General features: G+C 43.2%; 1 protein-coding gene across 5 annotated transcripts in view; it reads left to right on the forward strand.

The window, feature by feature from the left end:
* The first annotated feature begins 11570 nt into the window (after positions 1-11570).
* Positions 11571-14732, forward strand: part of FARP1 (FERM, ARH/RhoGEF and pleckstrin domain protein 1) — a 203853-nt gene continuing 200691 nt past the window's right edge. For 4 of the 5 annotated variants that reach the window (XM_039558477.1, XM_039558699.1, XM_039558592.1 and 1 more), the window contains exon 1: positions 11578-11654. The gene's annotated coding sequence lies outside the window, so the exon portion shown is untranslated. Of the gene's footprint in view, positions 11655-12744; positions 12837-14732 lie in introns of all 5 variants that reach the window. The other variant, XM_039558522.1, reaches the window with a different exon arrangement.

Here is a 14732-nt window from a genome sequence, read left to right on the forward strand (position 1 = left end):
ATGGGCATGGCATTCTGTGGTGTGGAATATCCCTTTGGTTAGTTCCTGTCACCTGTCCTAGCTGTGCTCCCTTCCAGTTTCTTTTGTGTACCTCCTCATTGGCAGAGCATGAGACAAGGAGGGGAAAAAAGTCCTTGACTTAGGATAAACACAACTTAGCAAAAACCAAAACATCCATGTGTTATCAACACCATTCTCATTACAAATCCAAAACACAGCACTGTAACAGCTACTGAGAAGAAATTTGTGCTACCCTAGCTGAAAGTAGGACATCCTGCAAGGCTGGAGTTAGTGTGAAATTCATTTCTTTGGTTAGGAGATAAAGAATTGCAGTTTCTGCTCTGGCGAGACCGTTTCTACAACCTCTGCAAGAGATCTTTTCTCATCATTCTGGTTCAGACCAGTGATAAACTTTCTGTACATTTTCAGAAAGGAAAGGTAGGACCTAGGAGGTACAAGTCAGTTTTGACTTCCATGATTTTGCTTTATCGCTCCAAAAGCTGCCCATGACCTCAGTTCAGGTGCAGGGAATTTTTGTGGCTGCTAAACCAGGAAATCAGAATGTCTTTTGAATTTAGTATTGTTACCACTCTAGGCTTAAGAATAACTTGTGCTGATGTAACACTAGATGCAGACAGGTACGTGTAGTGGAGTTTCACTTAGTAATAGATAATGAAAATTTAACAGTAAGCAGTGAATGCCTTAAGGAGGTTTGTTGGTTGTTTCAGGGGTTTTTTCGTGTGTGTTCTTGCTAACAGAAGAGATTCAAAGCTCCCCTGAGGCACCAGATGAGCCATACTCATTGATGGAATGGAATTTTCTTCCAGGAGAGTGGGAACAATACATGTTGGCAGAAATTCTTCAAGGGACCACTACCCAGGAGTGTATGGTGAAGTATTCCCAACTAAATGGTGACTGATGGGATTTACAAGTTTAACTTCAGTCAGTTTCACTCTGAAGGTTGTTACTTGTCTCTCATTTTACCAACACCATTACCACTGCTTGCTGCCTCTTGCAGGCGGCCAGTGTCTTCTGATGGTGGGTAAGGAGCAAAAAAAAAAAGGGGATATTTCTTCAACTTACTATTTCTGCACTAAATGTGTGCCTGCTTTTTTTCCTATGAAGCAACAGAAATATTAAAAATAAAACTATCTGAAGTGCAGTTTTTAATGTAATGTGTGCTGTTAACAAAATGCTGTTCCTTAATAACTGCAAGTCCTCTCTTGTGTCTGGTGGTGATAGGATTTGCTGTAAATTAATTAGAAGGTTTAATATTCAATTAATATACTGTCTTAAAAACCAATGCTAATCTTTCAACCAAAAAAAAAAAAAAGCTTGGAATAAAATTCACATTTTGTATTCAGATCGGTGAGAAATAATGTAACACCGCATATTGAATCAGGGAAGTTAACCCTGCCTATATTACTTGAACTAAATTGTGCAACATCACCATTTTTAAATACCTGAGAATAAAATGGCAAGAGACATTTTTACTGTGAAGTTTTGTCTGTTTGAAAACAAATAAACCAAAAGAAACACCAACCCCCCCAAAATCGCCAATTTTTGTCAATAGTTAGTGTGAAGAAGTGTGTGAATGCAGTGGTTGTATTTCAGCTGTTCTGTGCTCCAGCTAAATCTTCTTCTGGCCAGTAGATGGAGATGATGCGATTGACTATCAGAAGACCATCTATATGTACTCGGGAATTTGCCACTTTACAGTCCCTGTTTTTTGGGAGGCTGTTTCTTAACAGGACCATTTTACATAGGCAGAGTATTTAACATCTGTTTACTGGAAACCTGTGCACAGAGCAGATAGTTTGCCTTGAGAACTGCCTATTACAACCCTACAGAAAGAAAACAGAGAGAAAGGGGAGTGTGAAATCAGTACAGGTTTATCCAGGTCTTCTCCCTATCCCTGTTTCTCCCATCATTAGAGTGTGAATAAAGTACATGCCCATGGATAAATGCTTTCTTGTAAAATGAGGCAGCCCTAGCAACTTTCTCCTTGCAGCTACAAAGGCAAACTATGTTTGGAACCTGCCACCTCTCCTCATCCTGTGGGTAAGGAGGAAATGAGTTTCATTTGGGATGCCTGTCAGTCTCTGGGAGCAAGTGAAAAGGAACAGCAGCTCCGTATATGAGCTCCTGAGGCTCTGCATTAACATCAACAAGTGTGGACTCCTGTCCTTAAAATGAGTAAAAGCTTAAAGACATAGCTGGAAGTGGCAGTGTGGTGAGAAAACACATTTCAAGTGCAAAGCTAAAAAGAGTTAACTTGTAAAGAAATTTTATTAAATTTTAAAAGAGAGGATCTTCATCTGCCCTTGTTGCTGTTAAAATACTGTCCCATAGTATTTATTATCACTGGGGAAAACAAACAAACAAAAGACCTCCACAACCTAAACCTTCAAGTTGTTGGAATTGGACTCTTCTCATCATTCTTATTCCTGATCACCAAACTGAACTCTGTGTGGTTGCCCACTGTAACTTCTATATTCTAAATAAACATTTAGTGATATTTTACAACTCCTAATGTAAGTGCAGTAGACAGTTTTTGTCCTGCCTCATTTTTCAGCCGTTTGTAGTGTTTGGCTTGCTGGAACCTGAGTCCCTTGCTAGTCCTATAGAAAAGGTGTTCTGGTGTTCTTTGGTCTATTTTGTAGGTCTATTTTTCTTCTTTGACACAAGTGGTAGTGCTTTTTCTTTTGAAAAAAACAATGAAAATTCAAGCAACTTTTAAAATAAATAATTTCTTGATGACAAATCACTTGGACTTTGTGTCTAAACTGTGAGACGTAGGCACCTGGATTATTATATCTTGCCCTTAAGTTGAATTACCATTTCCAACTTAAAAACCAAAAATAACAAAACCAAACCAAGAAAAAAAAAAATCACCACCATCACCAACAAAAAAAGCAAGCTTCTATCAAATCATCTTAAAAAAAGAATCATAATTAATTTTCCCCCAAATCCTACTTTTTTCTGATACTACTGTAATTATGATGGAAGAGAATGATTGCTTTGCTTGGAAAAAGGGCAGCACTGAACGACTTTAGGCTGTTTTTTCCTGTAAGAATTCCTATTCCTTCCTAAGGAGGGAGTTAAGCAGCAGGTGCTGCAGTTGTCAGGGCTGTTCTGCATAAACATCTGTACACCTCTGCCTTGACTTCACATGCAGTCCTGATGGCAGTGCCAGGAACAGGATACAGCAGAACTGGAAGGGTTGAGAAAGAGGTGAGAAGTTTAAGGACTAGGCCATGCAGTGATCTGAGGTGAAACTAGAGAGGTTCAGGGCTTCAGACCGGAAAACGGTGACAGCTCCAACGGAAGCAGGACAGACAAAAGCAGGGGAGTAGGTGAATCAGGAACAATTCACTGTTTCTCATAAGACAAGACTGCCCAAATAAAGTATTAAATAGCATATTTTAAACCAACAAATTATTTTTTCATACACTGTAATTTCTAACGGAGGTGTCTGGAGGTCAAAAACAGATTATTAAAAACAATTATTCAAGGGTGTGTGAAGGGTTAATAAGCAAGGTGCTCCCGAGGAAACTACTTGCTCAAGAAGTCCATAAATCATCGGCTGTCAGAAGCTGGGAGAGTAGGTTAGGAAAAGGATCACTCTACCTTTGTCCCATTTGTTGTTTTCTTTCCCTAAAACTCCATTACTCCATCTTCTGTAAGACACCCAGTTCTCTGATCAGGCTTCACATGGCCTTTTGTACACATCCTTCTCTACAGCTCTCCTCACTTTTCCCTCACATATTTTGTTTATGCAGATCAAAACTCTCTATGTTTGCATGGGCTTTGGGAGATACAAATAATTCTTCACCCAGATCATACAGGATCAACTAGAGCAGGAATCACTTTGTATAAAACATACCTCAGTGCTAATATTCATGTAGACACTTGCTCTGGGGCCTGAGAAGGAAAGAAGTGTTTTCTTCCCTTGACACTGTTACATGTTACATGGATTCTAACTAAAAGACAAAAGAGAAATCTATAATCAAGTACAAACATAATAAAATTTCTATCCTTTATTCTCTGCACCATTTTGAAGGAGCTAATGGATTTTTTTTTGTATATTCAAATATGGCAGATCTGAAATGCTAAATATTTGTATCTTACACAAAGGATCAAAGTGCAGTAGAAAGTAAGGCATGTGGTGAGACTCTCTGGCTTTCCCTAGTAGAAGATTAAACCATTTTAATATTTGGGCAGCTTTATGAGAACTGCAGCTCCTTTGTTACTGATCTGCCTCTTTAGGATGAGAGATGTCAGCAGGAAATAGGGATTAAGATTTCCTCTCCAGTGCCAGAGGGAGATATGGCACCGTACAGATGCGTGATACCCAATGTTGTTATCAACTGCAGAGAAAATGTGGACGGAACTAACTAAACAGGCAGAGGTGAAGCAGTTGGAAATAGCAAAGAAAAGACTGCATTTCAGAATTTAAAAGCATGAGATAATAGGCAACTTTTTTTTTTTTTTTTTTTTATAAAGAACCAGTTAAATTTAGTATGGACTATTACTACAACTCCTGGTGCTTTAATACAGTTTCTGGGAACTATTCTGGTTAAGCCTGTCCCATTTCAACAGAGTGAATTCAATCTAATTCTATATTAAGCTTGTTTCCATTTTGAAATCTAGTATTTAAAATAAGTAAGGTTTCTTTTGGTTCACTTGCAACTACCAAATGGTCACTAGAGAAAACTAAGATATTTTTAAAGGACAATTGTATCCTGAATATTACTGATAAACCAGAAATGACTGCTTTCTGCATTTCATTGTCAGAGTTAACCGTGAATCTCACATTTAACATATTTATGGAGTAGAAAATTGCACAATAAACTGGAATATTATGGAGCACCAAAATGCTGAGGGGAATGAGACATACACGGCATGCAGACCACTAACTGAGAAAACAGAAAAACATACTATTACTAGCACACATAAGGGAATTTTTTCTCTTAAGTAGAGTGGGAAAATTATCAAATTGGAAATGGTGGTGATGAATTTTGAATGATTATATTAGGTGGAAAAAAACAGGCATGGGAAAAACTCATACCCTCTTTGCCTGCAACCTGCATCTCAGAAAATTAAGGTGCTGTAAACAAAAACTGTTCCATGTCTGTCTTCAGCATCAGAATCTAGGAAACAGGACAGCACTCATTACTCACGCTTAAAAGCTACAGGCAGAGCCCAAGTTGCTACAGACACGGAACAGGTTAAAGAGCATCTTTGACAGTGACAGACCAGCACTGGGAGGAACATGACCAGCAGTTCTGGGCATCTTTGTCAGCAAGTTGATGGGAGCTGATGGGAGAAAAAGTGTACACTTAATCTACCTGACCTTGCAGGAAAAATTTCCTTCCTGGTTTGAAAGGAGACTGTAGCAGAAAACAGACCATGTCATTGTTGATGATTTTTCTCATCAGTAAAATGGAAATTATGCTTCATATTTTTTCATCTAAATTCTACTTTCTAGAGTAGTTGTTTTGTTTACATTCATTGGAATATTATTTCTGAGAAAGAATAAAAAAAGATAATAAGCAGGAAAAATGCTTTTCAAGTCACTAATATTTTGATTTTATTAAAGGCAAATTATGCAGATCTTGCTAAGCTTTCTACAGTGAAATGTAATTTCTGTAAATTATTTAATGCTTTTCACTTCCAGAACAGAAAGTTTCACAGATCCCTTTTGAAGAAGGAATTTGCTGATTACGTTAAGCACAGATAGAAAATTGATGGTCTTGTTTCTCTTCATTCTGTTACGTTTTTCATGTGGGACACATAAAAATTACCACCCTGAGAAAACGGGGCTTCTGGTCTGACATTTAGGAAATGGGCTAATTTCAGAGGCTGCTTTCTGAAATAGCAAAATCATACGCTGAATTGATGTTTGCTTTGACAGGTTTTATAGTTGCTCCCCACAGCCAGATTTAGATGTTCTAAACATTAAAACAGGAGAATACAACAATGGAGAAGACAATGACTAAGCCACCTGTTGTAACCAGCCGCTGTAAAAATAAAACGTCTGTCAGCCAGCATGAAATTAGAAAGGACCCATGGGAGATCCTGAATGCAACAGAGCACCAGATAAGGCTCCCCCACCACTACTTTAAAGTGGGGATTATCCCAGAAGGATCTATTCAAACACATTGATATGTTCCAGATGTATTCCCTTGCAGAAGGTCACAGCAAAAATATTGGCGGGGGGGTGTTGAGGAGAGCAAGAGATTTATTGTCTTCATGGGAATCTTTAGGTCTGATAATGCTAGAAGCCATGTTTAATGTTCTATATTGTTCTCATTTTCATATTTGCAAGGAGACTCTTTTCAGCTGTGTTTACTCATGGTATAAATTCTAAAGGGCTGCAAAAATGCCTTTTTTTAAAATTTAAAAACATGCTTACTTTTATCAGTCCAGGTACTTAAAAGGTTCTTCTTCGTCATAGAGTTAAATGGTTTCAAAATAGTTTAATAAATTTAGTTGCATTTTCCTCCTAGAAAGTATCACATTTCTTGTTTCTCTTTTGTTTGTTTCATTGTTTCTTTAAACAGATAAACAGTTTGCTCTGTCCAAAATAACAAAATGCAAGAGAATGAGCTATGGTGCTGGGAGTACTACTCTAGATTCTGAGTTCTAAGGACACGTTTCTATTTCAAACAACATATTTCGTTTTCTTCTCCAAAGTAGCTTTGAAAGATTAACATGGCTGGTTGGATGTTTATATGAAATATTTTCAGCTCTGCTAATACTTTCTCTTTCCCTTATCACTTCTCTCTCCTCACCACGACAGAGTTTCTGATGGCAATACTGGTATAGAATACATATTTTGTCCTGATATTCAGGTTGCTTCTTCCCTTCTTTGGGAGAAAAGGTGAAAGTGGATTATAGGAGAGGAAGCCTGAATGTGAACAGCAAAAATATTTTTTTTAATTTAAGAAACCTGTGTTTTTATGTATTCTTCCTTGGTGGGGTTTTTTTTTTTTCTTGAACATTATGGTATTTGTTATTTTAAAAATGAGGATTTTATTAATAATTATAATAAATTTTTATTTTCTCATTTACACTGCAGTAGGTGACAGTTTTGTCCATTAATGATATAATGTCAGTGTCATTTAAAAACAAACATTTTTTTTCTACTTGGATATGCAGATGGGAAAAAGCAAGCATCAAAATAGTATGAGCCAATGCAACCTGTGTAGTTTTGAGGAGTATAAATTGTTCACAAATTTCAAAAGGATTTTTTAGCTCTGAAACTTCAGGGATGATTCCTCTATTAACTCTTGCACTGTTGATGATCTGAGCACTGATATGCAGCTAAAGTAACATGATTAATCTGAAACAGGCCAACACACTGAGCAACACAAGGTAAATATGATGACATGTAACTGAGGTGATGTTGTGTGGTGATGGGCTGAGGCTGGGGAGAGGGGCCTGTTCCAACTGCTCGATGTGCAAAATTCTCTTTATATAAATTCTTAAGGACTTGGGAAACTTGCAAACACCATTAAAAGGCTCTCTCTTAATTCATGATATTATACCCTTTGAGCAGGCAGTAAACAAAATCTGTTAATTAGCTGGCTCTAAGTGTTTGAATGGCTTCTTTTCAATGGTTGAGTATTTCTTTCACATGGAAATCCTGAAACTTGAGAATAGAAATTCACTCCTTTGCCAGCTGGCTAAATACTTGTTTTTTTCTCAGAAGTAAAGACATGGTCTACTGCTAGTGTTATACACTGTTATGAAAACTGTAAATGACCACTGCCTCTAGCTGTAAGTTGAACATTGCCTTCCACTGTTGAAACAAGAAAGACACATTGCTTCAACATTAGTAATCTTAACAGAAGAGTCAGCTCTAATCTTAACAACTGATGACTCTAACAATATTTTGAGACAGCATGGACAAAAAACATATAGAAAGCCTTTGAAAGGTAGTGGGAATCCCAAATGCTACAAAATATGTAATAAAAATAATGGTGGAAGATGGATAGTTCTGTCATGTTCTTGCACTGAAATTAGTAAAAACTGATGAGTTAACACAAGTTAACATAAAGGCATATGAGAGCCTAAAAGTGACCAATCAAATGCCATAGGTTTGCAAGACAGAGCCCCAAACCACATTTATACAAGAGCACACTGATAAATCTAGCATGGAAGTATTTGCTGAAAGCAGCTTTGAAACAAAATTTCAGGCTCCAGGGAAAACATCCGTGGAATGTTTTATGGAAAAGAATTACTAGACTTCTCAAATACAGAGTTTTTCAGTTTGGGCAGCATCTTAGCTTCTCACCTTAATGAAACATAGCAAAACATGACCTCAACACATATTGTAAAGTAGTTCACAAAACAGGCGTAGATTTTAAGGGCAGAAGGACCACCGGGGAATCCAGTATGACCTTAGTGTAAACCAGACCAAAGAACTTAATCCAAATACCTGGTGTTTGAGTCCAGTAATTTAGTTAGACAAAGCACACAGACAGGCAAGCAAGTTCTCCCATGGGAGGTGAAAATGGGAAATTGCAGGTACTCTGCCTTAAACTGCCTGCGCACACACAGTGCGCAGAACCTCACAACAAATAGGAGAAGGTGTCAATGAAAAAATAACTGCAAATCATCCCAGCATATGAGAGCTGTGGAAAAGGGAAGGCTTTCCAGAGATCTGTGTTTGTATTCTGTTGTAGCTGTTACTATCTCTTTCCTAAGGAGAAAAGGCAGAAGATGCAGAGGCACAGTCTCTCAAGATGACAGAACCCTTTAAACATACTTCTGTCCTTCCCTTCCTTTTCCTTGGGTTCTCCTTTATCTGGTAAAGGAGAAATTAATAATCTGAAATCCAGTTCCAGCTCCTCTCTTCTTTGTCAGTGGATGTAGACAAAGCTTATCTGTTTTCTTTCAGAAACATGAACTAATTAGAACAATTTTTCCAATTTCAGTGACTTTTCAAAAACAAAAGCCTTTTCTTTCAAATTCTCCTGTTTATTTGATGTACCAACAAATTCCACATCTTATTCAACAGGGAAGAAATGTAACCCAGTGTACCACAGGAAACTACAGCAGCAGTGAGTGCTTTTCTCAGCTATCACATCAGACGAGTGCAAGATGCTGCCATTTGCAATTTACAAGACAGAAATCCGTTTTAGAGAAAAATTGCTGTCTTTTTAGATGTCAGTTCCTAGTTGTCATTGATGCCCTTCAGAAGAGCCAAGAACTGAAGGGTTAACTAAAACACATGCAAGCTCGTCCATGGCTCCTAGAGAAACGCCCAACACCTTACCCTCTGTAAGGTACAGCATTCAAGACAGTATTTCACTGTTGCTTTTCGGAGCTTGGGTAAGAAATGGTCAATAGCTGCAGGGCAACCTGTTACTTTTGTTCAGTGCTGAGAAATGTCACTCAAACTTGGAAGGCATTGAAGATGACATCATACATTTGATGTAGATTACAACAACTCTTTTGTTAGGTGTGAATGAGGCATTAGTGATCTGGAAGTGTAGATAAAAAGCACCAGGAAATTCTAAATGTTAAGTGCTGCCACTTAAGTAAGAGTTAAAGCGGCAGACTAAGTAAGTGTTTGGAAAAAGCCAATCTTTTTATTATGTCAGTGTTTCTAACCACAGCTCCTATGGTCAGGCAGTTAGACCAGTTGGTCCTCATGGGTCCCTTCCAACTGAAATACGCTCTCCTCTTACTCTATTTCTATTCTATTTGCATTCTACGTTGTCAGAATGAGAATGTATTCTTTCTTCTGGATCCTCTATGGAAGAAGTTTTGGGGGAAATAACAATAATTTGGTATTGACAGGCAAAGGCAGTTTCCAGCTTTTCAATCAGTAACGTATATATGTTTGATTAAGGTTTCAGGGTTGACTAGAGAAATTAAGTTCTCTTGATCTCAGGAGGTTCGATGGCATATGCACTGAGGTATCTGTAATGAGGTTTGTGCACAGAGAGACACTGCTGTTGACAGCAGAGGAATTTGTCTTTTGGAGATTAAGCAAGACCAAGGCTTGGACAAAAAAAATATATAGTTTGCACCTAATTTTTCTTTCCTCCTGTGATTAAAAACTACATATAGCTGGATGGTTCCTCAAATAGCCTTTAAATGCTAGTTGCTCAGAAGGATTACTTTACAAATACATACCTAGTTTACTGTTCACTCCTGGGTCACTGAGAGAACCTCAAAGACCTGAAGGGTCTTCCCTGCATCACTCATTTGTGTGCACCATCAAGTCTCCTTCCTGGAAAAACATCGGGTAAAAGACCGAAGAAGGCTCAAAGAGATGCACGCCCTAACCCTTCAGGTATGCAAATACAAGGAGGTGATTTAAGAGCTGCTGTATGCAGACAACTCTGCTGGCCCTAGGTGTGACAGACTTTTTGCTGTAACTCCACATCTTCTCTGAGGGAATGTAATCTCTGGAAGAGGCACGCACCCAGCCCTGCCCCTCTGCCTGCTCGGCTCTTTCTGCTGATGTACTGAAGACTGTTGTGAGAGACAGAACCTGAAGCCCGGATTGCTACTGCTGGTTAAACTTTACTAATCTGCGTTTGTCTAACGAGGGCGAAAATAGAGTTTATGACAAACTAGTAACCATAAATGTGAATACAGTACACACACACCCAGTCCTTTGGTTTCTCTGGCACCTCAGGCAAACACCTGGGACTATGATGTGTGTGGAGGGACGTCTCCGGGCACATGAAGCACCGCTCTGTTCCCTGAAGCCTCGCTCCTACAGCAGAAGAGCTGGGGTACCCATTAATGCACAGCCCCCTGAGGCAGTGTCCTGGTTCCTCCTGAAGGGGCCCGCCTACTTTCGCAGCCTCACAACTGCCGGCGAGCGATTCCGTCTCCAAGGAGGGGCGGCAGGGCGCAGCCCTGCTGCGGGGTGCCCCGCTGGCCGCCTACGCCCGATGGTCCCCAAAATCTACAGGAAAGGGCAGGGACCCTGCGGGCCTCCCGCTCCCCTCGCTCCGGGGCTGCAGCCGGGTTTAACCCTTCCCTTACACCGCGACCACCTGGGCGCTGTTCGTCCCTTCTGGTGCCCGGGAGGGGGAGGAGGTGGTAGAGGAGAATGGGGATATCTGGAGCCCCCGCGGCACCGCAGGGCGGTGGTCGCTGCGCCTCCGCCCCTCTCCGCCTCGGGCTGCCCGGGTACCACGGCCGGGGCGGACACCGCGCTCGCTGCGCCGCCGGCAGCGCTGATCCGAGCGGCCGCCGCCGCCCGTGAACGCTGGAGGGGGCTCTCGGCCGCCTCCTCCCGCCGGCGGCTCCCCCTCCGGGAGGGGGCAGGGTTAGGGGAGGGAGGTGCAGCCGCGGCAGAGCGGCGGCGAGCGGCGTCCAGTTCCCGCTCCCCCGGTCCGCGGGCGGCAGCAGGACCGGCCCCTCCGCCGCCTGCCTCCCTTCTCCTCGGCGCCGGCCCGGTGGGCTCCCCCCGCTGCCAAGCTGGACATGGCGACCCTGCTCCTACGAGCCCCTCGCTGTCCTCCTCTCCCCGCCGTCGCCGCTCCTGCCGCCGCCTTCTCCTCCTCCTCCCCGCGGAGCTTTTAATGGCTCGGACCTCCGGCGGCCAAGCGCGACTGCCCCTGCACCAGCCGCAGCGAGGAGAGCCGGCGGGAGCCCGCGCCGCCCCAGCCCCGCGCACGGTAAGGGCGGCACGGCGAACAATGGGGCCGGGCGGGAGCGGCGGCGGGTGGCGCCCGCCCCGCCGGGCACCGCGGCCGGGGCTGCGGGGCGGGCGGCGGGACCCGCCCGTGGGGCGGCCGGGGCGGGAGGCAGCCGGCGGCCCGGAGCGCCGCCCCCGGCACCGCCGCCCCCTCCCCGGGCGGTGACAGCCCGGCGGACACCCCGCTCGGCCCCGCGTAATCCCATTACCGCGGGTAATCCGCGGGCAGGCTCCGCGCAGAGCGGCGCCCGGACCGCCCGCCCTCCGCGTCCCTAGGCTACCGCAGCCGGGCGCAGTCCGGGTGGCAGCGCAGCTCCGTGCCTTTTGTTTCGCCCCGGGCTGGGACCCGGCCCCGGGTCCCGGCGGCGGGGCGGGAGCCCTGGAGGGACGTGCGGTGTCGGGCGGAGTTGTAGGGGCGGCCCGAGGAAAGGTTTAGCCCCGGCCGGCAGCCGGTGGGGAGGTGCCGCTCCGGGGGGCGTGCGAGGGCAGCGCCTCCCTCCTGCCTCGGTCAGGGACGGGACGGGCTCCCGCTCGTCCCCGGCTAGGGCCACCACCCCGGGTTTCATGAGTGGCTGTAGCGACTGCAGCCGCCCGGTCCTCCCTCCCTCCCTCCTCCCTCACACCCAGGGGAAGGCAGAAGTGGCTCCAGCCTGGTGTACTCGACACCTCTGCCATCATCTTGCTCGTGTTAGAGCTGGAGAGTTCGCCAGTTTAAAACCGAATGTTGCCTTCTCTTCGTTATGATCAGCCTCAGACAGCCGGGAACCGCTGGGGAAAGTTTAGAGTAAACTGCAGTTTATTTCCAGAGCGGCAGCTCATGTGCAGTAGGCCTTAGCTTTTGTGATACGGCTGCTTTCTCTCTTTTTAAAGCAGGCGTAAACTCCGTGGAGTTGATTTAAAATTGCTGGATTTGCTTGACTGTCGGCATGAAATTACTGCGTAGCATATCTTTTTCGGTCGCAGCCTTCTTACTTGGGTTACCTTCAAAGAGATTTGTCCCTCGAGAGTGGAAAGGTGATTGCTCTAAAGGAACAGCATCGATCAGCTGTTGTGTTATTCATATCTTCCAGATACTTTTGACTCCTGCTCCATGCATTGCTTCCAATTCACAGCGGGCAGCTGATGTTGGAATCAAGCCAACAAAAATAAAATTCTGAAGGAGGTCAGTTAAGAAAAGCCCCAGAAGTTTTCTTGGAATTAAGACCTTTCTTTCCTCTCCTTCTGGATGTTTATGCGAGTATTGTGATACCTAGCTAATTGGTGGATCTGAGCATTTTAGAAATGATGCTGCTTGCCAAGAAAGTATGAAATCCTCTTAGCTTGTGCCTCACGTGTCCGACCTGCCGGGGTCTCGAAACTCGGGTCTGGCTGACAGGCAGGACAGGACAGGACGGGAGCTGTGTGTGCTGTGCCCGCTGCGCTGCTCCCTGGGGCTCGTACTTACCCTGCTGGGCACATGATGTGCGCACGGGGTTCTTGGTGAGGCTGGGCAAGAGCTGGTCTTCCCCCTTTGCTCTGGCATTCTCCAGTGTCAGAAGTGTCCTGACTCTTCAAAGGGTAAAAACTCAGCAAAGTGTGCTCAGCAAAGGGTAACAACTCTGTGGCTCAGGAATCCCGCCAAGCGTTTGTGCTTTCCAGTTCAGAACTTCATTCTCTTAGATATGGTTTTGCTCCAGGATTTGGCAGACTCTCTTTCCTTTCCTTTGCAAGTAACAAAATGAGGGGTTATATGTAATACATTGAATTACGATGGCTATTTTTGAAAGCTTAGACGTGGCTGTATCAGGCCAAACACGGTGCAAATTCTTTTATCCCCACGGAATTAAGCTCAAATGTAGAACTGTGGATCCCTGTGGAAGGGATAGTTGGCAATAGGGCCAACTTGTCATCATGGGAAGGGGATAGAAAGCTGTATTTCTCAGCTTGTTTTTTGCACTGTCTCGTACAGTCAATTAAATTGGGGTTTTTTTCTGCTGTCTATTTTTTGAACTAACCAAACACACTAGGAAAGTGGGCAGAATATTTGGCAAAGGGTAACGTGGAACTTCAGAATGTCAAAAGTTGATATGAGATTGAATGTGTAATAGCCAAGCTTGACTTTTATTTAATGGCTGGACTTGAAATTGGATTTTTTCCTTTTTCTTTTCCCAAGGTTGACACAGTTCATTAATCATTTTGTAATCAATATCTTTAAACATGCTACTTGTAACCAAACTTTTCGAAATAAAACTGTGGAAGGTAAATGACCTAAGGGGAAATGCCACTTAAAGGTGATGGTTAGAAAAAGGAAAGACTTGCCCCATGAGATGTATTTCTGAATTAAAATTCAGACAGAGAATTCTGAATTTATAGAGTTACTCTGTAAATTTTCCCAGCTGATGTTTAGATTAATTTAACTTAGTGAAAAATCTAAACTTCCACTTAAAAAATTCATATATGATGATAATTAGCAGCTCTTCTAAAAAAATATATATTAAAAAATTTGACATTGATGAATACGAGGCTGCCAGTTCTGACAGATTTTTAGATTATGTATGCTTCTTGATGGAGCTATGCAAAAAAATGCTTCTCTGGTTTGAAATACCCTTACATTAAGTCTTTACTTGCTCTTGGGCATGCTTTTCTTAAAGGGATTGACTGCTGTGGAGGCACCCAAACTGGGATGTGTTAGGGCATGAACCTGGAGAAGGTGGTCCACAGGACTCTGCTGTTTTCATAGTGTTTGCAGGGACAAGTTGGTTGTTGGGCAGAGAAATCCCAGGGCTGACAGTGGGCTAAAGAATCAAGCGCTCATCGCCAGCTGGGTGCGTCCCCTCAGGTTTTACAGGTGGAAAACTGTGTGTTGGCTGTTCCCTGCTTGTCGTCCCTCTTTCCTGAGACTGGAATTTGAAGTGCAGGTCAGTGCTCTGACCTTGTCCTCCCCTCTGCTCCAAACTCAGATCTGCATCTTGCTGACTGCAGTGGGGATCTGGATCCAGAACTTCCAGAGGATTGACTCAATTCACCTTTTAAGCTTACATTCATATTTAGGAAGTATTTTTTGTAACTGTAGGATTAT

Source organism: Corvus cornix, chromosome 1, assembly GCF_000738735.6.
Source record: "Corvus cornix cornix isolate S_Up_H32 chromosome 1, ASM73873v5, whole genome shotgun sequence".
Lineage (NCBI taxonomy): Eukaryota > Metazoa > Chordata > Aves > Passeriformes > Corvidae > Corvus > Corvus cornix.